Source organism: Nannospalax galili, unplaced genomic scaffold (genome assembly GCF_000622305.1).
Source record: "Nannospalax galili isolate Female #2095 unplaced genomic scaffold, S.galili_v1.0 scaffold497, whole genome shotgun sequence".
NCBI lineage: Eukaryota > Metazoa > Chordata > Mammalia > Rodentia > Spalacidae > Nannospalax > Nannospalax galili.
This window is the reverse complement of record NW_008339354.1, coordinates 644,373-655,602: the sequence shown is the minus strand read 5'-3', so window position 1 is coordinate 655,602 and position 11,230 is coordinate 644,373.

Genomic DNA, 11,230 nt, shown 5'->3' with positions numbered 1-11,230 from the left:
ACTCAGCCATCCTCAGTACAAGTTCATCCCACTGGGTTCTAGGCCTAGGTCTTTCCCTTACAGAAGATCAATTCTCCCTCATGCAGCAGTAATCAACTGCTGATAGTTCTTGGGCTAATGTTGGGACCCGCTGCCCATTTCCCCAGTTCTATGCTGGATGTTTGTCTAATTGAGTTTGCGTGGGTGTTGTGCATGCTGACCCCATTGCTGTAAGTTCATATGAGCAATGTCCGAGGTACCTGTAAGACTCTGTTTCTGTATGATCATACACCTCCTCCCATGGCTCTTACAATCTTTCTGCCCCCTCTTCTGAAATGGTCTCTGAGCCATGTGTGGGTGAAGTTTAATACAGGAGTCCTGTCCAGTGACCCACACTCTGCAAACTCTTATTCTCTATATTTTGGCCATTTGTGGCCTTTTGTGTTCATCACCCCTTGTGTTCATCACCCTTTGTTGAAAGACGGAGCTTTGCTGATGACAGTTAAGAGATACATTAGGATTCTCTCTACCCTTTGTTCAACTATGTTCCATGAGCCTTAGATGTAGAGGTTCCATTGTTAATGTATCACTTAGGCCTGGGCATCTCACAGACACTTATTCTCTGTGTGTAACCAGTTGTGGAACTCTGCAATAATTTTCATCTCTTGTAAAAGAAACTTCTTTGATGGGTGGTGACTGGTATACTTGTCTGTAAATATAAGGATTCATATTTAACATAAATGATAGACTTAGGGTTTTCTCTAAGATCTATAACCTTTCCAGCTGTGTATATTTGGCTCTATTTGCAGTACCACACATGAGTTTCCTCCCATTGAGTGGGCTTTAAGTCCAACTATGTAGCTGTTAATTACTGCCAAGATACAAGTGTCACTACTGCACCAATATAGTTTGCTGTGCTGGTCATTATTGTAGTTATTAGGCCTTAACACTGGGACCTCTCTCTCTCTTTTGACAGGGTCTTGTCATGTAGCCCTGGCTGGCCTTGCACTTGCAGCAATTCCCCTGCCTCAGTCTCCTGAGTGCTGAGATTACAAACGTGCACCCCCCACCCCGCCACCGCAAGCCCTGCTGTGTTCTAGGTTTAAGTGGAGAAACCTCTGGGGCAGGAGGGGAGAAGTACGTGCCAATCATTTTCTCAGTTCTGGTTGGGCAGAGTGGTCCAGAAAAGTCCTCACCTTCATCCTTTGAGAGGAGTCTGGTTTACATGAAAGGCTGGCTTCTGCTCCAGAGTGCAGTGATGCTTCTGGGGACAATTGCCTCTATTTAGGGGTGGTCTGGCCTCTGAGGTTCTGCTGCTGTTCCTGGACATCAAGTGACTGCTGCCTACTAGCACCTGGAGATCTTTAGACATCTTTAGTGAGTCTGGAATAGGACACTGTAAAAATTTAACAGATACCCCAAGTAATTTTTCTTTCTTTCTTTCTTTTCTTTCCCTTCCTTCCTTCCTTCCTTCCTTCCTTCCTTTATTATTTATTTTGGTCTTTTTGAGACAGAGTTTCCCTATAGGCCCAGCTGGTCTGGAACTTGCTATGTAGACACGGCTGACTTCAGTCTCACAGAGATCCACCTGCTTCTGCTTCCCTTCTGCTGGGACTAAAGACATGGGCCACCAAGCCCAGCCTAATTAATTTTTTTAAATTGAGATAGGGTCTCATGTATCCTAGGCTGACCTTATACTCACTATGTAATTCAGGATGATCTTCAACTTCTGATCCTCCTGTCCTCATCCCCCCAGTTCTGTGACTTCATGCCCAATTTTATGCAGTGCTGGGGATCTAATCCAGGGCCCCCTGTATGCTAGGCAAGCACTCTACAAATTGAGCCCAACCCCCAGCCCTCTATTACTTAAATCTTTGTGCCTTCAGCTTTGAAGGAGAATGAGATAGGTATTACTGGTTTTTAGATATATACTCTTTGAGTGACTAACATGCCTGCTTGCAGAGGTGAACACATGCCCCAAAATAAAGGAGACAGGTGCAAATGATCGCAGAGCTGCCAGGCTTTCATCCCGCTTTAGTGACCTTGTATGTCCAAGTGAGTAGTCATAGCAAAAACAATTTCTAAGTGCCTATTAGACCACTGTCTACAATAAACAAAAATTAGGGGCTAGAGAGATGGCTCATCAGTTAAAGAGCACTGGTTGCTCTTCCAGAGGACCCAGGTTTGGTTCCAGCATCTACATGGCAGATGACAACCATCCTTAACTCCAGTTCCAGGGGATCTAATGCCCTCTTCTGGCCTCCGTGGGCATTGCACACATGGGTACACTTACATACATGTAGACAGAGAACACTCATACACATAAAAAATTAAAGATATACAGTCCAATGGATTTTACTGTGTTCTTCAACATGATTTTCATGTAACCTGAAAAGATTCTAAATTGTATGTGCAATATAGATGTTTGAAAACAGATTATCTCCCAGAAGCATGCTGATGTGATGTGTGAAGTGTTCCCAGGAAAGCTGGCAGTGTGGTAACATGGAGAATAGAAAGGGGTGTGGGCAGACACTGGCAATTTGTGCTCCATCCCCCCTAATTAAAGTGAGCGGGGGAGGGAATCACCTGAAATCAGCACTTACCCGGAACTGTACAATTAAAACAGAGACATTTTTAAAACTTGACCAGTGGGAAAAAGCCAAGAGGCCGTGAAGCCAGGCTCTCGATGACAGAGCTGTAGGAGCCCCTCCCTGTCTTTACCCTGCCTACTGGTGGCAGCTGGCAGTTTCTGGACTGCCTTGCTTTGTGGACCACTTACTCCAACTTATGATTCTGATCTCACATGGCTGCTTCCCTCTGCCTGTTCATCTCCACAAGGCTTCTCTTACCAGCCATTGGAGTTAAGGGATCCCCTAATCCAGCACAAGTCATCATCATAATTTAAGTAATTATGCACACAGACCCTGGTTCTAAAGAGGACACTTTCTTTGTTGTGGTTTTTTTGTTTGTTTGTTTGTTTGCTTGTTTTTTGTTTTTGGTACAGAGTCCCATGTAGCTTAGGCTGGCCTCAAAGTCATTATATAACTGAGGGTGACCTTGAACTCCTGATCCTCTTACCTCCACCTCCCAAAGGCTGGAATCAGTGGTGGGTGCCACCACATCTAGCTTAGAAGGTCACTGAGGTCCTGGGTGGACATGAATTTGAGGGCAGGTAGAGATACTCTCTAGTCCAGTGCGGTATATGGTCCACAAAGCTTCCAAGGAGCAAGACATCCTGAACCACTTACCCCAGCAAAAGGAAGAGAGAGGTCTTCAGCTAGGGGTCCCAACACCCTGAGTATCTCCATTCACAGACCCCCCCAGAAGAAGGGGAGGGGCTTAGGGAGCACTATTCTCTTGAATACCATCCATAAAGTTCACTGCACTCACTTGCACAAGAAGCACAAAGTTGGTTTCAGGAGTGTAATGAGAAAATGTAGGGGCTTGGGATGTGGCTCATTTGGCAGAGTGCTAGCCTGACATGCACGAGACCCTGGGTTCAGTCCGCAGCACTAGGCATCGTGATGCATGCCTACAATCCCAGCACTGGAGAGGTGGAGGCAGGAGGATCAGAAGCTCAAGGTCCCTCTCAGCTTCATAGTGAGTTGTTCCAGGCCAACTTGGGATAGATGAGACCATGGGTCAAGGAGAGAGAGAGAGAGAGAGAGAATTTAGAGTAGTGATTAATGCAGATATAAGTAGGCTAAATTTGTCTTACACTTACTTTATATGTGTATATAGGTCAGAGGACAACTTGTGGGGAACTGATTCTTTTCTTTCACCATGTGGGTTCCAGGGATTGAACTCAGGCTGTCAGGCTTGGCAGCAAGCACTTATACCCACTGAGCTATCTTGTTGGCCCATAAGTAGATTAAGCCAACATTGCAGCTGTCTTGAAGGAACCTTCAAAAGCAAAATTTGACTATGACACACAGAAGGAAGAAAAGGATAAATCATTTTTGTATGAAAGCTTTCCTTGTTAATTCAGTCAACATTTATTGAGAGACAAAAGCTGTTGAGGAAGACGCCTCTTCAGAGACTCGCTGCCAGGAACAAAGGGTTGGTGGCCTGGCCTGGATCATTCTGGAAAAGAAAAAGTCTTCCAAAATGGGCCGTACCTTAGTGTATGTGAAGACTTCACATTAATGTGTGTGTGTGTGTGTGTGTGTGTGTGTGTGTGTGTGTGTGCGCGCGCGCGCTGGAGAGATGGCTCAGCAGTAAGAATACTGACTGTTCTTGCAGAAGACCTGGGTTTGAATCCCAGCACCCACACTGTGGTTACCAACCATCTGTAACTCTAGTACCAAGGGATCTGACACCCTCTTCTGACCTCCTCAGGTACTGCTCTTATATACATGCAGGCATTGTATTCATATACATAAAATAAGTAAATAAATAGCCAGGTGTGGTGGTGCACACCTTTAGTCCCAGTGCTCAGGAGGCAGAGGCAGGTGGATTTCTATGAGTTCAGGACCAGCCTGGTCTACATAGCAAGTTCCAGGCCAGCTGGGGCTACAAGGAAATCCTGTTTCAATAAGACCAAAATAAATAAATAAATAAATAATAAATAAAGATTAAAAAACATTTAAACTAATAAAAGATGGAAATTGTGGCTAATTATTACATATTCATTTTTAGTACAAGTTTGTGTACTGTTGATTCTTCTCTTTCTCAAACCAATTTCATTCTCCCTAACTCATTGCTCCAGCATTTTTCAGGCCTACTGGCCTTCTGCCTAACGTCTAGTTTCTCCCCTACTTCCCTCAGACGCTTGAGGACCGCCCTTCATGTGTCCAGCCCCACCTGCCCTGTATTTTCAATCAGTTCCCTCCATCTCACCAGACTCTGCTCTGCAACATTTATGTCATTTACTTCCCTTAGGCCCCAGACCCCAGGATCGGTTTCCAGCAGGAACAACTTCTAGGCAGGATTTCTACCCACCTCCCAGGCCCAGCATCCGGACCTCAGAGCTGAAGCCTGCTGTACCTGGTTTTCCTACTTGCAGGCAGGGGCAGCGCAACCTCCCTTTAGAACCTGAGATGAGAGTACTGGTCCCAATTCCATCTCCTCCTCAAAGTCTAACGACAGTACACCAAACTGCAGCAGCTGGACTGGAGGAGGAACGCAGGGCAGCAGCAGCACGTAAAGGCCAGAACATGAAAACGGTTTTCTACTCCACAGCAGATTTCTCTCTGAACAGCATTAAGCTTGAAAGAACATCTTACTCTTTCTGTCCTCTCACCTCATCTATGCAATACATACATTTTTAAAAAATTTTGCCGAGCATGGTGGCCCATGCCTTTAGTCCCAGCGCTTGGGAGGCAGAGGCAGGTGGATCTCTGTGAGTTCAAGGCCAGCCTGGTCTACATAGTGAGTTCCAGGACAGCTGGGGCCACAGAGAGACCCTGTCTCAAAAAGACCACAAAATTTATTTATTTATTTATTTATTTAATGTGTATGTGTGTATTGCCTGCATGTAGGTAAGTGCACCTTGTTGTGCAATGCCCACGGAGGTCAGAAGAGGCTGTCAGATCCCCTGGGACTGGAGTTACTGACAGTTGTTGGCTGCCATGTGGGTGCTGGGATTCGAACCCTGTCTTCTGCAAGAACAATCAGTGTTCTTAACTGCTGAGCCATCTCTCCAGCCCCAACACATACATTTCTTAACTTCCCTTTCGGGATAAAGAGGGAAAGCAAAGCTTTGGTCCATATAGAAATGAATTGCTTGAGTAAAATAAGGAGCAGAGAGGTTGGAGTCAGACTGTCGTGGTTTGAACGTGGGACACTGGCTTGTAAAACAGAGGAAATAGTGCAAACAAAATACTCATACCCATAAAATAAAATTAATAAATAAAATGTTAAAAAACAGAACTCTAGAGGCAGTGGTGTGTGCTTGTAAGGTTGTAAGTATTAAATGAGTCAAGCCCAGGAAGCCCTGAGAAAAGTGCCTGCAAGTAGTAATAGCTACTTGTTAGTACTGAAGCAATCTCTCTTATCCAATGCAGTTATGTTTCCAAGACCTCCAGCAAATGCCTGAAAACTCAGCTATCTCAAACCCTGCAATGTGGCCTGAGTTCATCTCTCCTTCCATGCTGCGTGGCCTGCTGCCTCACTGTACCGCTAGTCTTGTGCTGTAAGGCCATCACTAAGCAACGTGAGAGTTGCTTGAACACAAGCCCTGTGAAACCTTGACCACTCTGACAGCTGAAATGGAAGTGTCCAGTGGGCAAGCAGTGCAGACAGTGTGGATGCGATGCACAAAGGGGTGCTGGCGACCCGACGAGATGGAGAGGGACGGTGCAAGGTTCAATAACGCTGCTCAAAGTGGTGTGCAGTTTAGAGATTATAAATTGTTTATTTCTGGAATTTTCCACTTAATTTTTCAGACTGCAGTTGGCAACAGGTAACTAAAACTAAGGAAAACCAAGCTTTACTTAAGGGGAGCGTATTGTAGTCTCAGGACAGAGGATGAAGCTCACTTGCCTAAGATGTACAAAGCCCTGGGTTCCATCCTCAGTACTGCAAAAGCAAAAGCAAACCTAAAACAACAAACAGTAATCTCTGCTTCTCACAAAGGAGTGGAATTTTATTGCTATGTTATTATGTATGCAAATAAGTCTCACAGCTTAGCCAGTTGGTATCACTTCTGTATTTACAAGCATTTAGAAAAGAATAGTGTCATAAGGGATGTGGCAGGATCATTGCATAAACTCAGCCTTCAGCCTCTGTTTAAAAGAGATTTCAATACATACCCAAACTTGAAGCTAGCCAAGGATCTATAAACAGTGAGGAAGTTTGTTGCAAGACATCATAGATTTGAAAAAAATGCAGACAGCCGCCGTTATGTAATTTTTTTTTACTTTAAAAAAATTTTTTTTTAAATTTTATGTGTGTGGATTGCCTGCATGTAGGTAAGTGCACCCGTGTCATACAATGCCCACGGAGGACAGAAGAGGCTGTCAGATCTCCTGGGACTGGAATTATGGACAGTTGTTAACTGCCATGTGGTGCTGGGATTCAAACCGAGGTCTTCTGCAAGAACAACCAGTGTTCTAAACCACTGAGCCATCTCTCCAGCCCCATTATGTAATTTTTTAATTCATTACTCATTCACATATACATTATGTAAAAACTGTACCAAAGAACCCCACCATATCAAATGTACAGATCTATGCTCAATGGGATGTAAAATGAATGAAAAATAGCTTAATTTTTCAGAAGCTCATTACCCAGATGATGACTGTTTGCCACACTGGCCTTGAACTTGTTAGGTAGTTGAGGATAACCTTGAACTCCTGATCCTCCTGCCTCCACTCAGTTTATGCAGTACTGGGGATCAGACCCACGGCTTATGCATGCTAACGAACGCTCTGCCACCTGAACTCTACCCCAGACCTTCTTTTCAGTTTTGTCTTTTGTTATTTCTCTCTAAACCTAGAGAAAGGATTTCAGGGCAAGGAACAGGAAGAGAAGGGACAGCGTCCGTCCACATACCCTGGCCGTGGATCTGAATGACAACTGAAGACAGAGAGAGCCCAGGAGAGAGGGTGAGGGAATATGTGCGGCTGCCAAAGGCAGGGCTAGAGTTGACCCTTGTCATCCTCGGAGAGTCAGCTTACATAGGGAGGGAAAGGGACAGATGGCCCCTCTCCTGTCCCAGGCAGCCAGAACGAGAGCATGGGAAACTGCACTCTCACCCAGCACTTTGAAAGGACAAATGAATGACCAGAATGCCATCGTGGTGGCTTATGGAGGCAGTGGTGGCAGCAGCCCAGCCTCCAGGGGTAGTATGGCCAGTGCCAGTAACAGCAAGCTGGTGAGCCTGGCCTAACGGGGCGACTCAGCCTCCCTGGTACAAATCCAAGAGCTTCCCTTTATGTGGGTCATTGATGATAACTTTTGTTTGTACTTAGCATAACACTTGTCCAACACAGCACACTCAGTATAGCAACGGAACACAGTAAGTTATAACCCAACAAAATACAACACATTGCAGTGCCGGACATCAGAATCCAATGCAGCACAACACAATGTAACACAACGCATCGAAATGTAATATAGTACAGCACAGCACCCGACAGACAACACAATAAAATCCAGCATACCAACAGAGCACAATAGAAAGCAACACAACACAACACAACACAATTAGTATAATTTGTACCTGAAATGTCCTCCAACGGCCTGTGTACTGAAGACTTGGTCCCCAGCATGTGGCTTTTTCCAGGAAGTTGTGGAACTCGGGAAGCTAAAATCAGAGAATCACTTGACTACAGGAATTCAACACCAGCCTGGGAAACAGCACCATCCTGCCTCAAGAAACAGAGGTAAGCCTGGTGGGAGGAAGTTAGGTCCCTAGAGTTGTCCTTGGACAAGATATTGGGACCTCAGCCCCTTTGTCTGTCTACCCTCCCCAACACCTCTTTCTCCTTCCTGGACATATGAGGTAACCAATTTCCTCTGCCAAGTGTACACATCAGGATGTACTGGGCTGCCCCAAGTTCAAAGCCTCAGGCTCCCTTCACCATCCCCAACAGGTCAGCCCTTTGCTGACCCCAGACCATGTGTGATGAGGACCTTGGTCATTTGGGCCCATCAATATCATGTGTGTGGTGGGGCACAGGGTCATTCAACCCCACAGGCCATTTCCAGTGTTACATTTCATTCCATTCTCCATGGTGCAGTTTCTGGGCAGAGTGGGGATGTACAGAGGCCTAGAGATGCTCTACCATCCTGCACCTGTGGATGCCTTTACCACTTCAGCATGTCCTTCTCTCATCTCAATTCACCCAGCATTATGAAGATAAGGAAAAGGTTTGGAAGTGATGACTCAGCCTATTCATGCTGCTGTAACAAAATAGCATAGACTGGGTGGTTTAGAAGAAATGAATAGCTTATTTCTCATAGTACCAGAGGCTAGAAGACTAAGATGAAGACACAGCCTACTCCCTGGTTCGTAGATCGAAGCTTCCAACTGTGACCTGACTCGCTGGGTCCTCTTTTATCAAAAATATTTCATGTATTTAAAAAAATACTTTATATAGCTCAAATTACTATGGTAGTGGTAAATAATTACCACGCTATGTAAGTGACATTTAACATTATTTTTCATTATGTCTTTAATAGTCAGTATACTTTTTATATTTATGGCATATAGGAATTTGGACTTTGTCGTAGCCAAGTGGCTAGTGGCTTCACTGGTGTTAGATGATGCAACTCTAAATGCTTGGATTCTATGGCTTCAAGGAAGCAGAAAACCATTTTACTCAATAAAGGAACACCAAAGTATTAAAAAAAATGTTGTTTTTATTTTATATGTATGAGTGCATTGCATGCATGCATATAAGTGCACCTGTGTCATGCAATGCCCTCAGAGGTCAGAAGAGGGTGGAAGAGCCCCTGGAACTTGAGTAAAAGGCTAAAAACTCTAGAAGCACAGAACTTTGATGTACTAGCTGCTGTAGTGAGTCCGTAGGTTGATAGACACACAAAGAAAAACCACTCTGTGCTTAGCGGTGATTCGATTCCCCCAAACACTGAAGTGGAGTGAAGGAGCCTGAAGGATTTAATGAGTTTTCTTTATGCCATTATTTTGGTGTATGTACTTTAGGGAATAATTTTACTTTCTTCAATTGTCTATGAGGTACACTTTTTTTTTTTTTTTTGAGACAGGGTCTCCCTGTAGCCCCAGGTGGCCTGGAACTCACTATGTAGACCAGGCTGGCTTTGAACTCACAGAGATCAGCCTGCCTCTGCCTCCCAAGTGCTGGGATTAAAGGTGTGCGCCACCACGCCCAGCTTGAGGTACACTTTGATCAATAAATCAGGATGATAATGACCTTTACAGCTGCTCTTGAAATATTTATGCCACAGCTCTGGATGAGGCTTATGTTCCCTGCTTGGGGTGCTGATAGAACACAGCTCCCAAGTGCTAATCAGCCCAGTATTAGGAATGTTTGGGCTTTGAATCTGTTCACAACTGGATTTTACTCATGCTGTACCCAGGAGCCATATGTGAGATCTTTATCCTTCTGAAAAAACTAACAAAAAATTCTTATACATGATTATTTCAGTCCTACGCTCAGAAAATTTCCCTTCCCTCAGAATGGAGAGAAAATAGTTTTTAAAATTTTTTATTTTTATGTGTATGATATATTGCCTGTTTGTGCACCCATGTCATGCAATGCCTGTGGAGGTCAGAAAAGAGTGTCGTTGGAGCCTCTGGAATTAGAGTTACGGACGGTTGTTAGCCACCATGTGGGTGCTGGGAATCAAACCCAGGTCCTCTGCAAGAGCAGTCAGTGCTCTTAGCCACTGAGTCATCTCTGCAGCCCCAGATAATATAGTTTTGTATGAGTGAATAAAAATGGCCCCAGAGTATGAAATCGGAATTATATGTACAACCAATTTGCCACAGAAAATCTCTTTTCAGGGGTTGGAGAGATGGCTTAGTGGTTAAGAGCACTTGTTGCTCTTGCAGAGAACCAGAGTTCAGTTTCCAGTGCCCACATTAGGCAGTTCACAACTGCCTGTAACTCCCGTTCCAGAGGATTTGATACCTTCTTCTGAACTCCACAGCCACACAAATGTGGCATACACATACACATACACACACTCATAGACACACACATAACACATGAATAAAAATAAATCTGGGGCTGGCAAGATGGCTCAGCCCTTAAGAGCACTGGCTGCTCTTGTCGGGGACCCAGATTCAAATCCCAGCACCCACATATCAGCTAACAACCATCTGTAACTCCAGTTCCAGGGAATCCAACGCCCTCTTTCATCCTCTGTGGACACTGCATGATACAGGTGCACTTACACACACGTAGACATAACACTCATACACATAAAAATAAAAATGAATCAATTAATTAATTAAAAACATTTAAAAATACTTCATGGTAGCTAATATTGGTTTTCAATTGATAACATCTAGAATCACTTTGGAGCCAAGTGTCTGGGCATGTCTGTGAGGGAGTTTCCAGATGAGGTTAACTGAGATGGGAAGACCTACCCTAAACATGGGGGCCACCATTCTATGGGCTGGGTTCCAGAGTGAATGAAAAAAGAGAAAGGGGCCTGGAGAGATGACTCAGTGTTTAAAAGCACTTAATGGTCTTCCAGAGGACATGAGGTTGGTTCCCAGCACCCCTGTCAGGTGGCTCACAACCACAGGCAACTCCAGTTCCAGGGGATCCACTGCCTTCTTCTGGTTCCCTTGGGCACCTGCATACACGTGGAAGAT